The 19,262-nt window shown below is 36.2% G+C and overlaps 1 protein-coding gene and 1 pseudogene across 3 annotated transcripts in view; both read left to right on the top strand.

The window, feature by feature from the left end:
- Window positions 1–19,262, top strand: part of PRKD1 (protein kinase D1) — a 335,451-nt gene that overhangs the window by 54,894 nt on the left and 261,295 nt on the right. The gene's annotated exons all lie outside the window — the stretch shown is intronic.
- LOC131517049 (large ribosomal subunit protein uL6-like) lies at window positions 1,971–10,181 on the top strand (annotated as a pseudogene).

The raw sequence follows: 19,262 nt of genomic DNA, 5'->3' as shown, positions 1-19,262 counted from the left end.
TTTTAAGTTATCATTGGCATTGCTAATGTTAGGCTTGAAATATTGATACAATGGTGTATACATGTATGTTTTTATAAAGTCTTATTACTTTTCTGTGTTTCAGTCCAGTTTTACATTTGGAATATTATTTGTCATGCATGTTTCACATTAAAAAAGGAGTTAGCTCATTGAAAATCTTAAAAGCGAAAGTTACTTTTAAGTTTTATTTGGGGCACCTGGGTGGCTCAGTCGGTTAAGCGTCCAACTTCAACTCAGGTCACCATCTCACGGTCGGTGAGTTCGAGCCCCGCGTCGGGCTCTGGGCTGATGGCTCAGAGCCTGGAGCCTGCTTCGGATTCTGTGTCTCCCTCTCTCTCTGCCCCTCCCCCATTCATGCTCTGTCTCTCTCTGTCTCAAAAACAAATAAACGTTAAAATAATTTTTTTTTAATAAATTTTATTCATATATGTATGGTACAGGCAGAACGTGGAATACATTTTGAAAAAAATTTTTTATCCTAATGTCAGTAAATTATTCGTGACATTTTTATCTGTACCCCTGCATATCTTTTAAAATGTGTTTATGTACAAACTTTAAAGCAAAAACATCTCACTGTACATATTGTTCTTTAACTGAGCATCATTTTTGAGTTGACAAAATTACCCAAAACATTTTAGGGTAGAAGTTGCCATTTGATGAGCATCTCTGCAGATGATGCTCTCATTGAAACTAGAAGGTCAACCATATGGAGAGGTTACAAATAAAATCTGCTGGCCTTCAAAATCCTCTTATCAGCCACCTAACGGGGTCAGATACTGACAATGATGCATCTGAGAGCAGTGAGTAAAGACAGATTGCAGAAGTTTCATAATTGTGAATTGTGTTCTCAGTTTATTCATTTTTGCTTATGTTTGTTCCCAGTCTTGAGGGTCTCTGGACTATGCACATTTAGGTGGCAAATCTCAGATGTAACCCCGAAGGGCTAGTAGTCATTTATATACTCATGCATGAAATAAAGTATTTTATGATATGTCAATCAAATATGCCCAGAAATCAGAATCAAGTTTTTTACTAAAGTAAGTTCCTTCTAAATGTAGCCAGAAAGAGCTACTTTGTCATTAAAATGAATGAATATTCATATTTAGAACAGACATGTTGTTTGGATTGTGTTAAACATATGTCTGTTAGTGAAAGTGTGAGTCACAAAGAAAATTTCATCTAAAAATAATATCTATAGAAAAAAACAATAAATATACACACAGAAAAATATTTCTTTTTTCTGTTAACTGTTACTTCTTTATTTTTAATGCTTGTGATATCATTTATTTATTTTCTGTTATTAGAAATAATGGGTGACCATGTTCAGAGGTGTAAGCAACCCAAGTGTCCCATCGTGGGATAGATGGATAAACCATATATAATATAATATATCAGATGAAATATTATTCAGCCTTAAAAAAGGAAGGAAATTATGGCACATGCTACAACATGGATGAATGATGAGGACGTTATGATAAATTTAAATAAGCCTGTCACAGAAAGACAAATACCATCTGATTCCACTTAATATGAGGTATCTAAAGTTGTCAAATTCATAGGAACAGAAAGTAGAATGGTGGTTGCCAGGATCTGAGGAAAGGGAGAAACAGGGAGGTGTTTAATGGGTACAGAGTTTCAGTTTTGCAGGGTAAAAAAGGTTTGTAGGTTGGTTGCCCACCAATGAACATACTCAACTTTTCTAAACTGTACAGCTAAAAATGGTTAAGACAGTAAATTTTAAATTATGTGCATTTTACCACCATAAAAAAAGAGAAACTGGAGAGAAATATAATTTTTATTTTTTTTAATTTTTTTTTATTTATTTTTTATTTTTTTATTTTTTTTAAATTTTTTAATATATGAAATTTACTGTCAAATTGGTTTCCATACAACACCCAGTGCTCATCCCAAAAGAGAAATATAATTTTTAGACTGGAGCTTATTTATTTTTAGCTATAATTGTTTCTACAGAATATATACATAGGACCCGTCTTAGGCCTCTGAAAAGGTTATGATATAATACATGTTACTGGTCAAATGCAGGTATATAAGAAAACCTAGTTAAGGTTCAGTGGCAGGTCACTTGTCCCTAAATGGTTTTATTTACTTTTGGTGGAAAACACTGGACATTGTAAATTGTTATTTGTGGAATAATTAAAAGCTAACTAAAGTATTGAAATCACTTTTTTCAAATATGTATTTAACAGAGCTCCTTTGCTTTTTTAATGGCTAGTAATTTATAATCCAGAAACATAGATTTATTTACATATTTATTTACTGCTTAGTATTGTGTTGGAGAATGATTTGGGTTCAGTTATTTGATGATGAATAATTTAAGTCTTGTCCTCGAGGAATCTGAAGTCAACTGGAGTGGAGTTGGGGGGGGGGAGAGTAACAAGCAGAAAATTGTAATAAAGTACCATAAAGATTATGAAAGGGGTAAATTAAGAGTGTGATGGGAAAAGATAGGAAGTTTTGAGAGTTCAGGGTTTCTGTTTTGGGGCTTCAAGGAACAGTTTATGGAAGAACCAGTAGCTTTGTTCAATGAGAAATGTAAGTTAATTAGGTGAAATGGTTGGAGCAGAAAATGGAGGGAACAGTAAATGCAGAGGCCTATGGGCAGAAGATTTTGTGTTTCAGTTTTGCTAGCGTAGTCCTGTATGTCTGTTGTCCTGGAGTGCGTGGTTTCTCTTGCACTGTTCTAAGTCCAGGTTTGATGGCCTGCCTGTAGGGCTCAGAAAACATGGCTTAGTAACTTAGAGTAGTTTACTGTGCTTGGAACATTGAGTTTGGGGTGGCGGAGTTAAGAGATGCCATAGGGAAGGAGAGGCTTTATTATGAAGATATATGCCACCTTGTAGCATGATTCTGGTAAAGAACCATGCCAGATTTTTATAGAGGAGATTATATAGAAAGGTGTGTACTTTAACATTTTGATGCTGGATTCACTGAAGACAAGAGGTTGAAATAGAACAAGAGGCAGGACCATCAATAAGGTAGGAGTATAGTGGGAGCAATAATTGACATTGGTTGTAGTGATAGAAAGAAGTGAGTGAATTCCAGAGTTATTAAAAAGCTAGACTTGCTCTGTGCCACATCTATTGCAAGAATGAAGTCCGTTCTCAGAAATCAGACTGTGGACATTCCAGAAAATACCAACATTGCTTTGAAGGGATGAACTTTTATTGTGAACGGCCCCAGAGGAACCCTGCGAAGGAACTTTGATTGCATCAATGTGGAGCTCATTCTGCTTGGAAAGAAAAAGAAGAGTCTCTGAGTTGGCAAATAGTGGGAGAATAGAAAAGAACTGGCTGCCCTTTGCATTGTCTGTGGTCACATACAGAACATGGTCCAGAGGTTCCGTTACATGATGAGGTAGATGTATGCTCACTTCCCCCATCATCGTTGTTACTTAGGAGAATGGTTCTCTTGTTGAAGTCATAAATTTCCTGGGTGAAAAATACTTCTGTGGGCTTCAGATGAGGCCAGGTTTTGCTTGTTCAGTATCTCAAGCCCAGAAAGGTGAGTTTATCTTTGAAGTAAATGACATTGAACTTCTATCAAACTCAGCTGCTTTGATTCAGCAAGCCACAGCAGTTAAAAACAAGGATATCAGAAGAATTTGGGATGATATCTATGTTTCTGAAAAATGAACAGTTCAGCAGGCTGATGAATAAGATCTAAGTTGTCCAGCTACAAAACCAGCAAGATGTTGCAGGAGTTTTCAGACTTACTTGTGATACTTTTTAAAATATTTATTTATTTATTTTTTGAGAGAGAGAGAGAGAGAGAGAGAGAGAGACAGAGACAGAGTGTGAGCAGGGGAGGGGCAGAGAGAGGGAGACACAGAATCTGAAGCAGGCTCCAGGCTCTGAGTTGTCAGCACAGAGCCCGAGGTGGGGCTCGAACTCACAAACTGTGAGGTCATGACCTGAGCCAAAGTCTGATGCTTAACCAACTGAGCCACCCAGGTGCCCATGTGATATTTTAAAGATGCAATAAAAACTGTGTTGATTTGGGCTTTTTTTTTTTTTTAAGACTTAAGATTTAAGATTATTGAGCGTGAGTTTGTGTGTATGTGTGTTTGTGGGGGAAGGAAGAGGATGACATTATGGCTTGGACTGTTGAGTGAGTGTTGGGGCAGCTCCCCATGGTAAGGACAGGAAAGGAAGGAGAGGGGTTGGGAAAACACAACCATCTTCACTGAAACCTTAGAAGGGGATGGATAAGCCTAGTGAGGGTCCATGAAATGGGACCAAGAGAAGTCAAAAATAAGGACCTGAGTGGGGGAAAATGAAGAATTAACAGAGGATGAACAGCTCACAACCAAACGTAAGCAAACTAACAAAAACAAAACAGCAAACAAAGCAAAATTGAGCAGGGGAGGGTCGGAGAGGGAGGAGGAAAGCACAGAGTGTCCTTTTAAGAAACCAAGGGAGCAGGGTGTTTTGGGAATGGAGCCTATCAGGGAAGGCTTTGGCAGCAAGGTCCGGGTGGTGTGCTTGGTGGAAGGCATTTTAGGAGTGCCGTGGGGCTCAGGGCAGGTTGAAATGGGTTGCTGAGTTACATGAGAAGTGGAGGCTAGGAGCCAAGACAACCATTTCAAGAATTTTTACTGTAAGGAGGAGGAGACAATAGAGTAGAAAGAATTATACTAGAGAGGATATGATACTATAATTTCATCTTCATTTATTAAAAATTTTTATTGTGATAAAGGATACAGAACATAAATTTATCACTGTATTCATTTTATGTATACAGTTCAGTGGCATTAAGTAGATTCATGATGTTGTGCTATCAACACCACCGTCTAATTCCAGAACTTTTTCAGTCTCCCGAACAGAAACTCTTTACCAGTTAGACAGTAACTTTCCATTCCTTCCTCCCTCTAACCCCTGGTAACTTCTAATCTCTTTCTGTGTCTCTTAACTTGCCTATTCTAGATATTTCAAGTAAGTGGAATCATCCAGTATTTGGGTCTGGTTCGTTTCACTTAACCTAACGTTTTCAAGGCTCATCTGTGAGGGGTGCCTGGGTGGCTCAGGTAGTTAAGCATCCAACTCTTGATTTCGGCTCATGTGATCTCACGGTTGTGAGCTGGAGCCCCGCATCAGGCTCTGCACTGACAGCACAAGCCTGCTTTGGATTCTCTCTGTCCTTCTCTCTCAGCCCCTCCTCTGCTCTCTCTCAAAATAAATAAAAAGTAAACTTTATAAAAAGGCTCATCTGTGTTGTAGTATATGTCAAAACTTTACTCTTTTTTATGGTTGACTAGGATCCCATTATATGTGTATGCTACAGTTTGTTTACAGATTCATCTGCAGACACGTGGGTTGTTTTTGCCTTTGGGCTATTGTGAATAATACTGCTATGAACATGGGTGTGAAAGTATCCCTTTGAGTACCTGTTTCCCATTCTTTTGGGTATATACCTAGGAGTGGAATTGCTGAGTCATGTGGTGATTCTATGTTAACCGTTCTGAGGATCCACCAAACTTTTTCATAGCGGCTACAAATTTTACATCCCTCACCAGCAGCATGTCAGGGTTCCATTGTCTCCACGTTATTGCAAATACTTGTTTTCTGTTCTAGGTATGGTTTTTGGACCTTAATAATGATAATACTTCCTCCCTTCTGGGCTTTTGTGGATTCCCCTGCCCCTTACTCCACCTGCCAATTTTATCAATCTGTGAGCCATTATCTCCATTTTATAGGTGTAAAACTGAGGCTTTGAAAAGTTCAGAAGTTTGCCTAAGATAAGGCATTGTATCTCTCAGGGCAAAATCTTCACAGCTGTGAAGGCTTAACATACACATATTCATCATTGGTCCTTATTTTTCCCCTCATTGAACTAAAACCGAAACTAAACTAAACTAAAGCTGAAACTAAAATTAAAACATGAGCTAAAACTTAAAGCTGAAATGTGTAAGATTTACAAAGCAACCTGCTTATTCAGGATACATGCAGCTTTTACATATATACTACCAAGCAGTGAAAATATATGCTAATACATGTGGCAGCTGCATTTGATCAAATTGTTAGAGAATAGATCTTAATAACATTTAAAATAACTGCATGAATTTGATCTGTGAATGAAGAATTTTCCATTTTGTGTAGTCTTTAAACTCTTTTGAACACCCACACCATCGGCGAAAGTAAATGATACTGTAGTAATACAACTTATAAATTATAAAATAAAAATCTATTGTATAAAAGTAAGAATACAAAATGGAATAGTTTAATAGGAATAGAATCTCCATTTTCTTTCTTTGTACGTTGGGTTTTCTTGCCCATTTCTGGGATGGGTACACCTCTACTTGTGTGCACTACTCATAAAAAAATGGCTAACAGCCATCTTGTGTGTTATGTTCAGGCACTTTTTAAAGCCAGTATTTAAAATATCCTTTGTGTTAAAGGGTATTTACTCAGATTAATTCACAACTGCATATTGAATATTTATGCACAAAGCATTTTTTTGCATATCGTGATCTTGCTTTGCTCTCTGCAAAATATGCAATGACATTTAATTGAAACTATATCTAGCTGAAGTTCTTAAAGCTTGTCCTTGAGGAAGTACCTCTAATTGTAGGAGAAAAGGAGTGTAAGCGACATTGAATTTACTTGTAAAGCAATGTTTGCAACCTTCTTCGAAAACTTATATTTAAATTGTCTTTGGAAAAGTGAATGAGGTGATAATTTATCACGTGAAGTTGTTTGTGCTGATGTTTCGGCATTTTGTAGAAAAACACAAATATGTAAAACCTAATAGAATGTCAGGGGGAAATTGGCAAAGAACTGTATGTGATCTCAGGGGAACAATGTCTAAAATACATATATATTTTTTAATAACCTGAATTCACTTGAATATATCTGTTTTGACTGCTTTGGATATCTATTTGCTCCATAGCAACTACCACACAGAAATATTCAAGGGGGAAGAAAGAAAAGGAAGGTATTTGATATGGAGATTTTAAATGGCTTTTTGAGTCTAAGCAGTCAGCTGTTTTCCTTTTGACTGTAGTAATTATTTAAGAAGATTTGAAATGTATTTTTGTGGTTATATTTTAAGTATATTACTAAGTTTTCCCTCAGTGGTGTGTTTTTGTTTTTTTTGGGGGGGGGTAAGAAATAAATGAATTTCCTTTCCTGAAGCAACATCAATTTCAATTTTTCAAGGTCAGGATGTATGAATTTTATCCTCTGTGGCTCCAGAAAATCTAATAGCTCAGTGCAGGTGACTGTCTAGCTAAATTCCAGGATGACACCAATGGGTGAGAAGAGTGACATCATGGGAATAGCTTATCAATGAATACAGCCACTGTTATACTAGGTCTGGAATAAGGAAAAGATGACAATTTTCCATTTGTCCAGGACAGTCAAGAACACTTTCTAAGTGTGTTTCACATTTTTTATATACCCTTTTCACTCTTATTTTAAGAAGATTAGTATATGGTAATTTGGGCCAAGAGGCTTACCATTTCAGAACTGACTTGATTTCCAAACATGTTATCATCTCTTTTCGAAAATATGTTAATAAATGAGACTCACGAGGACCCAGACCTAGAAACAAACACCTGGCAGACAGTTCATGTAAAGCAGATAAGAGCACTTACTATCACAATCAGAGAGATGGTCTAGATGTCCTCTTTCAGGCAATGATGATGATGGTGATGATGCTGGTAATAACAGCTAATGTTTGCTAAGAATTGTCTGGAACCTATTTTGCTAAGAACATTGTATGTATTACCTCATTTAATCCTCAGAACTTTGCATCTATTATCTCACTTATAATAATCCCCTTTTTATTTTTTTATTTTTATTTTTTTAATGTTTTTATTTATTTTTGAGACAGAGAGAGACAGAGCATGAGCAGGGGAGGGGCAGAGAGAGAGGAAGACACAGAATCCAAAGCAGGCTCCAGGCTCTGAGCTGTCAGCACAGAGCCCGACGTGGGGCTTGAACTCATGGACTGTGAGATCATGACCTGAGCTGAAGTTGGACGCCTAACCGACTGAGCCATCCAGGCACCCCAGTAATCCCCTTCTTATAGATGAGGAAACTGAGACATAGGACAAGTCACTTGTTGAAGATCACATATTTAATGGCCAGGTCAACTTAAGAACTCAGGCTTTTTGACCACAAAGACTGTGTCTACTATACTGCCTCTGATTTTGATAATAATGTTTTTGGCAGATGGTGATCACAGAAGTTGCTTTAAGTCACAAATTTCCAGTACTCTTTTTTTCTAAAGCCAAACCATGTAGCTTTTATCCTCCCAAAATTATAATATTTTCACTTTTATAGTTTTAAAGAGGAAGGTGTGAAAATTTGAAATGTTATCTATTCTCATTTAATTTCCTACTTTACATCAAAAGCATATCATACCCAGATCTAAATGTCATTACCATTTGTTTCTCACACTTAACGAAAGGGAAAGTTTCTGCTGAGTTTTGAGCAGAGAGACTCACTTACAGGAGTGTAATCATGCTCAGCAAAGTTTTGGCACTTGTGTTTGGCAAAACATCCCAGGCAGATGAATGATTCACATGGCAGGATCACTGCTGCTCAAAAAGGTGCATTAATATGAATATTAGCACCTCTAAGTGTTTGTGAAATAACCTTAATGGAAGGACTAGAATATTGACAAAACATTTTCAAAAATTTTTTCTATATTTAACAGATGAAGATACAAAGAGTAATTTATTGCAGAAATCCATGATGATTCAATTCCAAGTTGAATGTGATGTCTATAATTATGTTTTAGAAGAGTATTAAACAATATGGATGTGATATCTGGTTCTTAAATATCATCGTTACACTGAGTTCTAAATATAATCCATCTATAACCATACTTACAACAGATATTACTATGTGACAAGCAATACTTAGATGTAACAAGAAAGAAATGGAACATTCAAACTTATGTGATTTCGGAATAATTCTTAGCATTTCTCCAGGGGTTATTAAGGCAAATGAAAGGGATTTTTACAAGGTATAGTTGTGTTGAAGTTTTCCTCCTCAGAATTCACATTATTGCCACAGCCTACGAATGACAAACATTTGTGGACTATGGCAGCAATCTGTTGGGTGTTTCAGTCTATTTTGAGCTGAAATTGATTAGCACTTTATGAAAAGTGTACAGAAAATTGCCATGCTTATCAAGGCAAATCAAGCCATAATTCTGCCTTTTTTTTTGTACACCTGCAGCTATGAATATTTTTTGGTGGATACATTGAGATGTGCTCAAGAATATACATATCGGGCTGCATATCGTGCAATTTATTCTGATCTTACTGACAGTTTGCAAACAAAAACTCAAAACAAGATGCAACTGTGTGCGGCTCCCACACTGTAGGTTCTGATTTTGGCACCCATGAATGCACAAGGAAAGGGGCTGCAGCTGAAGAGGTGTGCTTCTGCTCATCTTACTGTGAAATACAATCTGGGTGTTTGTTTGATGGATTGCATGAAATATGGAGGAAATCTGAACTAAGGGTAAGAGTTTCATCTGATTGCCTTTAGTTTTACCCCACCTTGGTAAAAATAAGGAGAAGGAATGAAAATAACCTGGAGTTGATGACTGTCATGATGGAAGTTAACTGTATTCCAGGGGAGTTGTTAAGAATGAGGAAAGGAAGAAGTGAGCCATGATGGTGAATTTCATATTTTGAGAGGAAGAACATTCTCTGTGGCAACACCTTCAGAGAAAAACAAGTATTGTAAGCCAAAAGAAAGGGAGGAAGACCATGGACTTACATGGAAGTCACTGTTATTTGATGGACTTTCTAAAACAATAAAAACAAAAAAACTGTAGAAATAGGCTAGTTTTCTCTCATGTCACTCATGCAGAGTTGAGAATAAATATCATGAGATATTTATTGATATTGAAATATCAGTATGAGACAGTGAGAATTTACGGAGTAAGCTAGTCACCTGAAGCTCATTTTAATCCCAGCAAATATTGTAAGTTGTTACTTAAAAACTGCGTGTTGTGTGCAATCCTTTTACTTTATGCCTGGCTCTATCTAGAAAAAGATCATGAATCATCTTGCTAAATTCTATATCTGCAGTAAGTCTGTTCTGATAAAATTCTGTATTTTATATAAAAACACATTTCTAATAAATCCTATTTTAAAAATAAGTTTTTAGATGTTTGCTATGAAAAATAAGGAAAAGGGAAAAATTAAATCAATTACAATTCTATCACTTAGAGTATATCATTCCACTCTTTTTATTATAGATTTGACATGGTAAGCCATTTTGGGATTTGCTTTGTGACACAATACATGATGAACCTATTTCTATGTCATTAAATATTCTCCTATTATATTTAGAAAATATTCAGTTTTTTTTAAATGTTTATTCATTTTTGAGAGAGAGAGAGAGAGAGATTGAAAGCGTGAGCAGGAGAGGGGCAGACACAAAACTCGAAGCAGGCTCCAGGCTCTGAGCTGTCAGCACAGAGCCTGACATGGGGCTCTAACTCACGAACCGTGAGATCATGACCTGAGCCAAAGTCGGCCGCTTAACTGACTGAGCCACCCAGGCGCCCTTCGTTTTTTGTTTTTTTTTTTTTTCAGTCAGATAGACTTTCCAGTGTTATTATATGGATTTCCAACATCCAGTCTCTGTGTGGTTGGATGTTTAGATATTTCCAATATTTTTCAATGAACAATAGTAATAATTTTCATCATCACCATGGACATTAAAAATTTTTATTGAGGTGAAATTCTAATAATGTAACAATTAACAGTGTTGTACATCTACCACCTGTCTGTACTTCCAGAGCATTTGCCTCACTCGAAAGTAAAGTGCCTTCTCCAGTAAGGAGCATTTCTCTTTCTGTCCCCAGCCTACCTCTCCATCACTGTCCCTCGCCTCAAAGTTAAACCCTCAGGTGTTTTCATTGCGCAAACCAACCAACCTTGTGAATTCTTGCTCTATCACCTTGGTTGGTTGCACTCACTTTTCCATTTCTCTTCATCCATTATTCAAACCTAAGTCAGTTCTCCTACCAACTTCTCCTACCAACTAAGCCTACATGACCTCTCCTGAAAACTATTAGTACATGTCTGTCCTGCTCATTGGGCCCATTTTCCATCTTATAATGCCATTCCAGTAGTATATGTTGTCCATACATTTTATCACAAACAGTTTCGATTTTGCTAGGGTGGCATCTTACCTATTTGATGTTCCCTGATGATTGTCTTTGTACATGACACAATAGAAATGCACAATAAATTCTCATCAAATGAATTAAAATTCATTTTTTCCCTCACAGACCTTAGCATGGTGCTTAGCATAGAGCCCCAACAAATATTTACTGATTGATTTAAACCTATTTATACATTTATCTAATTATCTCGAGGTCACAGGTTCTGCGTAACTAAACAGCTTTGTAAAAAAAGTACTCTATTTGCTCTCATTTATATGACCTTATTTAGGAGATTCATCTTTAAATGCTGAGATGTAATGAACAAGGCATCATTCATATGTAAATCAGTCTGTCTTTTTTTTTCTTTCTTTCTTTGAGTTTAGTCTTTTCTCAGCCTTCATATTTCTATGTGTGGTGTTTGTTTGCATTGGGCAATTCCAATTGTGGGACCATAAAATGTAGGATTAGGTTTTTGCTTTTGTTCTCCTCATGGTACTAGTGTCTAGTAGGTTCAGAGAACATTTCACAGTGACTTGTGGGCCCTTCTTGGCAATTATTTCTGTTATCTCAGAACTCATTTTACTAGAGATATAAATTATATGATTTCCCCCTAAGTGTATTTGCCTTGCACTTGTGTCCATGTTGGTTTCTGGAAGTTGAATGCATGTTTCCATAGGAACTAGAAATAATAAATTGGTATACTGTACCTATAGTTTCATTGTTCTGTGAAGACATTTCTAAAGCAAGAGAATGTTAAATTTATGCTAACTAATCGTCCATTTGCCTTTTATAATAACATATATTTTTGAAAAGTTCCATTTTATTCCAGGAACATAGCTTTCTCTTCTTCATTACTTCTGAAGAAAAATTCCAATGAATTGATGAGTTTTTCCACCACCTCCCCTCATTTCCTCTCTCATGATTCCATGAAAAGCAAATGAAAAAAAAAACGCAGTGAAGATAAGATTCAGAGCTAAGTCTCTCAAAGTGTATTTCCATATATTTCTGGTAGACTTTTTTTTTTTTTTTACAGCATAAGGGCCACCATTTATTTTTATTGTTCTTGTAATCAGTGAATAGGTTGAGCTTAATTTTATTGACACTCCTTTTTAAAACAATTCAGCCTGATTTCAGAAGTGACATATTTTGCATCAGAGAGGACTAAACTATGCAAAGTGGCATCCTTTGAGGAATGCTCATTACCAGAGTGGCAACAAGGAGCTCAGCTCAAGCAGTTCCTATAGTGATTGCAAACTGGCTCACTTCCCAGTGCTTAACAATTTCAGCATGGTTTTCTCTTGATTGACCATCAGTCTTCAGCATTTCTAAACACATATATTACACACACACACACACACACACACACACACACACACGGCCAGACACAAGATAAACAAACAAAGACTCTTATTAAACTCCAGGAACAGCTCACATAGAGTGGTTTAATCCTTTTTGCATAAATAAGATCCCTGCTCTGCTCTGCTATTTTGGAATATAGAAAGTCTATAAAGCTTGACTCCAAATTTCAGAAGGCATAATCAACTGTAGAATGTTTTTTAGTGTCCAGATATTCAGGGTCATGACTATGTTCTCCCAACACAGATTCTCTATAGTCTAAATGAATTTATCAAACTAATCATTGAGACTGATTTGTGACTGCTACGTGCAGCTTCAAAGGTTGTTGGCACACTTATTCATTACTTCTGTTATTTATTTTTGGGACATTTCCCACATGCCAGGTGCTATCCTAGACAGAGTGTCAGAAACCTCCTTCATATATCCCCACACCTATTCTGCCTCTAGTGCCACTGCTACTGCCACTTCTGTCTACCACAGTCAGAATCCTCTTTTAACAACACAAATTCGACCATGTTACCCTTTCGCTTAAAACATTTCAGTGAAATACAGTTACAGTTGGCCTAAGTTTCCAACTCTTTACCATAGCTCACAAAGCCTTATGACGTGGCCTCTGCTGCCTGTCTGACCTTTCTTTCTATTCCGTCCCTTGACCACTGTGTTCCAGCCACACTGGCCACCTTTCTGAGCCTAGGTGAGGCCAAGGTCTTTGTCACCTACAAGCCTTTGTACATGCTGTTCCCTCTGACTTGAACACTCTATCCTCTCTTGTTGCCAAAGCTGGCTCCTTCTCCTTCTTCATGTTTTATCTTAAATGTCACTCCTAATGGAGTTTTCCTCTAACCATGCTATGTAAACTAGGCCTCCCCATAGCTCTCTTTTGTTATACTCTGTTTATCTTATTGCAGATTCAAAGTTCTAAGTTTATATTTATTTGTTTTCTTTATTTTCTGTGGCCTCCACTGAAGAATGATATCTGGAGGGTGTTTGTAGATTGTGAGAGTAAAATTTCTATCAGGTTGAAGAGAAGGTGTAATAGGAGTGAAGTTTTGAGAGACCCAGAAAGATTAAACCCTGTGAGAAGATTGATTTCCAAGATTTTCAGCATGCAACAGTTACCAGAACAACTTTTGGGGTTAGGCTATGGGTGTGGTAAGCCAATGACAAGTGGAGATGAAATGAGGGTTGCTGGAGTGGAGTATCTACCACAAGCCAGGCTTCCCTAGGCATTGGGTATGTAAGCTTCAAAACAAAATCCAAATTCTTTACTCTTACCTCCTTGGTTGTAAATTAATTAGCCATATATGTGTGTTATTTCTGGGATTTCTGTTCTGTTCTGGTTGATCTATGTGTCTCTTTTTATGCTGGCACTATACTGTTTTGATTACTGTAGCTTTGTAATATAGTTTGAAATCAAGGTGTGTGATACCTCCAGCTTTGTTTTTCTTTCTCAAAATTAATTTGGCTATTTGGGGTCCTTGGGGTTCCATACAGATTTTAAGATTGTTCCATTTTTGTGAAAAATGTCAATGAAATTTTGACAGAGATTACCCTGAAACTGTACATTGCTTTGGGTAATATGAACATTTTCACAATATTATTCTTCCAAGCCATGAGCATGGGATATCTTTTCATTTATTTGTGTCTTTTTCAATTTCTTGCATAAGTGTCTTATGGTTTCCAGTGTACATGTCTGTCACCTCCTTTGTTAAATCTATTCTTGGGAATTTTATTCTTTTGATGCAATTGTAAATGGGATTGTTTCTCTAATTTCTTTTTCTGATAGAAACACAACAGATTTTTGCATATTAATTTTGTAACGTAACGTTACTGAATTTATTGATTTTAATAACTTTTTGGTGGAGTCTTTAAGTTTTCTATATATAGCGTCATGTCATCTGCAAATAGTGACAATTTTACTTCTTCCTTTCCTATTTGGAAGCCCTTTATTTCTTGCCTTGCTTAATTTCTGTGGAATTCCAATACTATATTGAATAAAAGTTGGGATAGTGGGCAGCCCACTCAGGTAAGGATGGCCCATTTGCCATTCCTTGTCTTAGTGGATGAGCTTTTGGTCTTTCATCATTGACTATGATGATAGCTGTGGGTTTGTTGTATATGGTTTTTATTATGTTGCGGTACATTCCTTCTACATCCATTTTGTTGAGTTTTTATTACAAATGAATGTTGAATTTTGTCAAGTGGTTTTTCTGCGTCTATTGAGATGATTATATGATTTTTATCTTTTATTTTGTTAATGTGGTACATCATGTTGATTGATTTTCAAGTGTTGAACCATCCTTGCATTCCTGGAATAAATCTCACTTGATTGTTATGTATGATCCTTTTGATATATATTGTTGAATTTGGTTTACTAATATTTGTTAAGGATTTTTACATCTATGTTATCAGGGATATTACTGATGTAATTTTATGTAGTTTTATGATGAAAGAAGCAAGAATATACAGTGGGGAAAGGACAATCTCTTTAATAAATGGTGTTGGGAAAACTGGGCAGCCATATGCACAAGAAGGAAACTATTTCTTATACTGCTAGAAGGACTACTGTCTTCTACCATACACAAAAATTAACTCAAAGTGGATTTAAATACTTGAATTTAAGACCTGAAACTCCAGAAGAAAATATAGGCATTAAGTTCTTTGACATCTGATTTGGCAATGATTTTTGGACATGACTCCTAAAGCAAAGACAACAGAAGCAAAAATAAATAAGTGGGACTATCTCAAACTGAAAAGCTTCTGTGCAACAAAGAAAATTATCAATAAAATGAAAAGGAAACCTACCAAATGGGAAAAACATTAACAAATAATACATCTGGTAAAGGGTTAATACCCAAAATATGTAAAGAACTCAAACAACCCAATAGTAAAGAACCAAACAATCTGATAAAGAAAATGGGCAGACATATATATGTCTTCTAGGGAAGACATATAGATGTCCAACAGGCTCATAAAAAGATGGTTACCATCACTACTCATTAGGAAATTGCAAATCAAAACCACAATGAGTTACCACCTCACATGTGTTAGAACAGCTATTGTCAAAAAGACAAGAAATAACAAATGTTGGTGAGGATGTGGAGAAAGGGGACCCTGTGCACTGCTGGTGGGAATGTAAATTGGTGCATCCTCTATGGAAAACACTATTGTTATTCCTCAAAAAATTAAAAATAGAACTACTATATAATACAGCAATTCCACTTCTGGATATTTATCTGAAGAAAACAAAAAAAACTAATTTGAAAACATATGCACCCCTATTTTCATTGCAGTATTATTTATAATAGCCAAGATTTGGAAACAGCCTGAGACTTCATCAATGGATGAATGGTTAAAGATGTGGCATAGACACACACACACACACACAAACTACTACTACTACTCAGCCATAAAAAGCATGAAATAATGCCAATTGCAATAATATTGATTGGCCTCAAGGAAATTATGCTAAGTGAAATAAGTCAGAGAAAGACAAATACTGTGTGATTTCACTTATGTGTGGAGTCCAGAAAACAAAACAAAACAAAACAAAACAAAAAACAAAACCATAGACATAGAGAACAGAGTAGTGGTTGCTACAGAGGAGGGGTCAGAGATAGACAGAACAAGTGAAGGGGGTCAAGAGGTTGATGATAAAAAATTGTAAACTTTTAATTAGAATAAATAAGTCATAGAGTGCCTGGGTGGCTCTGTCAGTTAAATGCCCACCTCTTGATTTCTGCTCAGGTCATAATCTCACGGTTCATGAGTTTAAGCCCCTCGTTGGGCTCTGTGCTGATGGTGTGGAGCCTGCTTACAATTCTCTATCTTACTTTCTCTCTGTCCTTCACCTGCTCGCGCAGTGCTTGCTCTGTCTCTCTTTCTCAAAATTAATTAAAAAAAAAAGAAGTCTTGGGTAATACAGCATGGCAACTGTAGTCAATAGTATTGTGGTGAATACTTGAAAAATAAGTCCTAAAATTTCACAAGAAAAATAATTTTTTTTGTATTTTTGTATCATGATTGCTAGTAACTAGACTTACTGTGTTTATCATTTTACAGTGTATGCAAGTATTGAATCATTATGTTGTACACCTGAAAGTAATATGTAGTATATCAATTACACCTCAGTTAAAGAAAATAAAATCCAAAACTCAAAACCCACTATGATATTTTTCTTATTGTTTCTAACTTCCCTAATGATTTTGTTTATTAACCTTCCTCTTCCACTTTCTTTTCTTTAATTGTTGTTTAGGTCTACTGTCTAAATCCTCTCCATCTTGTGAGACTCAACTGTTGGAAATACTTTCCAATTACGTCCTTTCTAATTGCCCCTATTTCCCGTTGGTATGTGTCACCTGTCTTTGCCCTGCATATGTAGGGAGTTGGTTTTATTGCTTTTTGCCTCTTTTGCCATTGTGTTTTATCCTTCCTCTCACAGATCTTGTTTTCTCAGTTAGACAAAGCACTTATAGCGCATAGCAGTTCCTCATGTATCTTTGTAATATTGTGTCCCAGTGAAGTATGTTAGGAAAGACATGGGACAAACATTTGATGATGGAAAATTAAGTCAGAATTTCTTTTCATGTAGAGCTGTCAAAGTGCTATATGGTGCTAATATGTAGCTAATTAAGAAATTGACTATTTGACTACTTTGCTTATAAAATATTTGTTGCCTATTATTTCACTAGGAAATGGGTACGGAGACAGATTAGACTTCTAAATGACATATTTGCCATATTAAAGGCTAATCTTTCTCCATCTTTCCCCTTCCTTCCTTCCTTCCTTCCTTCCTTCCTTCTCTGAAATCATGGCAGTATACTTTCTAAATTTCCATGCATTGTTTTCTCTCTGTCACTTTATTTTATGTGAACATCATTATTTGATATGGTTGAATAATAGTTTTTTTGTTCATTTTAATTTTGGGTAATGCAGCATTCTAGATTTTAAAAAAAAATTAAATTACACTTGAGTATTGAGCACAAGTTTAACGTTCATTGATTAGTAAGTATTTTTAAGATCTTATATAAGTTTTAATTACTAACAAATATTTTTTCCCAGATGTATGGAAGTTAATGGATACTTTTGCTTAATAAAATACAGGATTAGCAGACAGTTTGTTGCAATAGGTAGAATGGAGAATAGCCACGTGAGTGGAATTTGTGATTTCCTGCCAGTACCAGAAACAACATAGAGATGGGGCAAATGGTGAGACATAGAAAACTAAAACATTTTGATGGTCATTTTGACTTCCTCATTTGTAGGATTTTTGAAAACTTACCCATTCAGCAAATGTTTGTTTAATGCCTGTTTTGTTGTGTTGGATGGTGGAGACAATTGCAAAGAGAATAAGACTAGCACAGTCATCCACCCCCATGATGCTTACATTATCTTCAGTATGCAATTGAGCATGCAATTTTTTGCCACCTCCCTCCCTTGCATTTTGTACATTAATTTCATATGATCAGTAAGTATTCCCTGACTGCTTGATGTTATCATAAGTATATAGTAGCAGTTTTGTATATATTTTTATAATTAGATGTTGTTTGCACACATGACTTGTGTTCCAGAAAAATACAAAAAATAGTTGAAGATCTGAAAAGGCTACTATAATTTCTCACTTTATTTAAGATGCAACTATTTGAGGAAAAACTTGATAAAATAATTTGAACATGTGTTTCGAAGATCGGACCTAGGGATAATTCAAGAGCATCCTCCAGCAAACTGAGAGTTCAGAGAGATAAATCTAGTAGGCCTGTTGTAAGTTTATTCAAAAGTAACCCTAGCCCTCTTGTTCCTTTATTTCTCTGTCCTTTCTACTTTAATCCCTGGGTCTTGGTATTTTAAGTAAATAGCTTCTTCTTAAAATTATTCTCAGAGTGATTTATTTTGGTACCAAAATGTCCTTCAATTTATCTACATGTTCACACTCATACTCTCCCTTTGCCTTGTGTGTGTGGTGGGGGCATTGAAATGTCTGGTCTAACCATTTACAAGGCAAAAATGACAAAATACTGTTGATAAAAAGGAGTGGTATTCTTAGGAGAAAAAGTAGCTATGTTTTTTTTTGTTTGTTTCTTTTCTTCATGCTGCCAGTACTAAAGGTCTATGGGAAGGAATAGGTATTGCACCCAGAGCATTGGACTGGCTAAGGTGTACTTTGCATATGCACGGAAGTCAGATAGAATGTGCCTTCCTTTATTGGTCAGAGTCTACATTTCAAAAGAAAGAATTGGATTAATTGGTGGATAAATTGAGATTCCATGTTAAGAAACCCTTGAAGACTTAAGTACAGGCTCTACTGTTTGGATGTTGGAGTGAAACTCTCCAAATTATTCTCTTTGATTCCATCTATAGATTTATAAGGACATCTGACCAAATTACATTGTCAGGAATATTAATATATTCTTAGTTGAATTCACACATGGTCATTGTCCAGGAGCGACCAAATGTCCCAATTAATGTGATCAAAAGAAGAATGTAGTTCATTTGTATTTTAAAAATGATCATTTTTTATTGAAAAATTGTGTCATATCGTTTAAGTTTACCTTAAAAATGATTGCGGCTCCTGGGTGGCTCAGTTGGTTGAGTGTCCAACCTCGGCTCAGGTCATGATCTCGCATTTAGTGAGTTCAAGCCCCACGTTGGGCTCTGTGCTGACAGCTCAGAGCCTGGAGCCTGCTTCACATTCTGTGTCTCCTTCTCTCTCTGCCCCTCCCCTGCTCATGCTCTGT

Source organism: Neofelis nebulosa, chromosome 7 (assembly GCF_028018385.1).
Source record: "Neofelis nebulosa isolate mNeoNeb1 chromosome 7, mNeoNeb1.pri, whole genome shotgun sequence".
NCBI lineage: Eukaryota > Metazoa > Chordata > Mammalia > Carnivora > Felidae > Neofelis > Neofelis nebulosa.
This window is presented reverse-complemented; position numbering and strand designations above follow the sequence as displayed.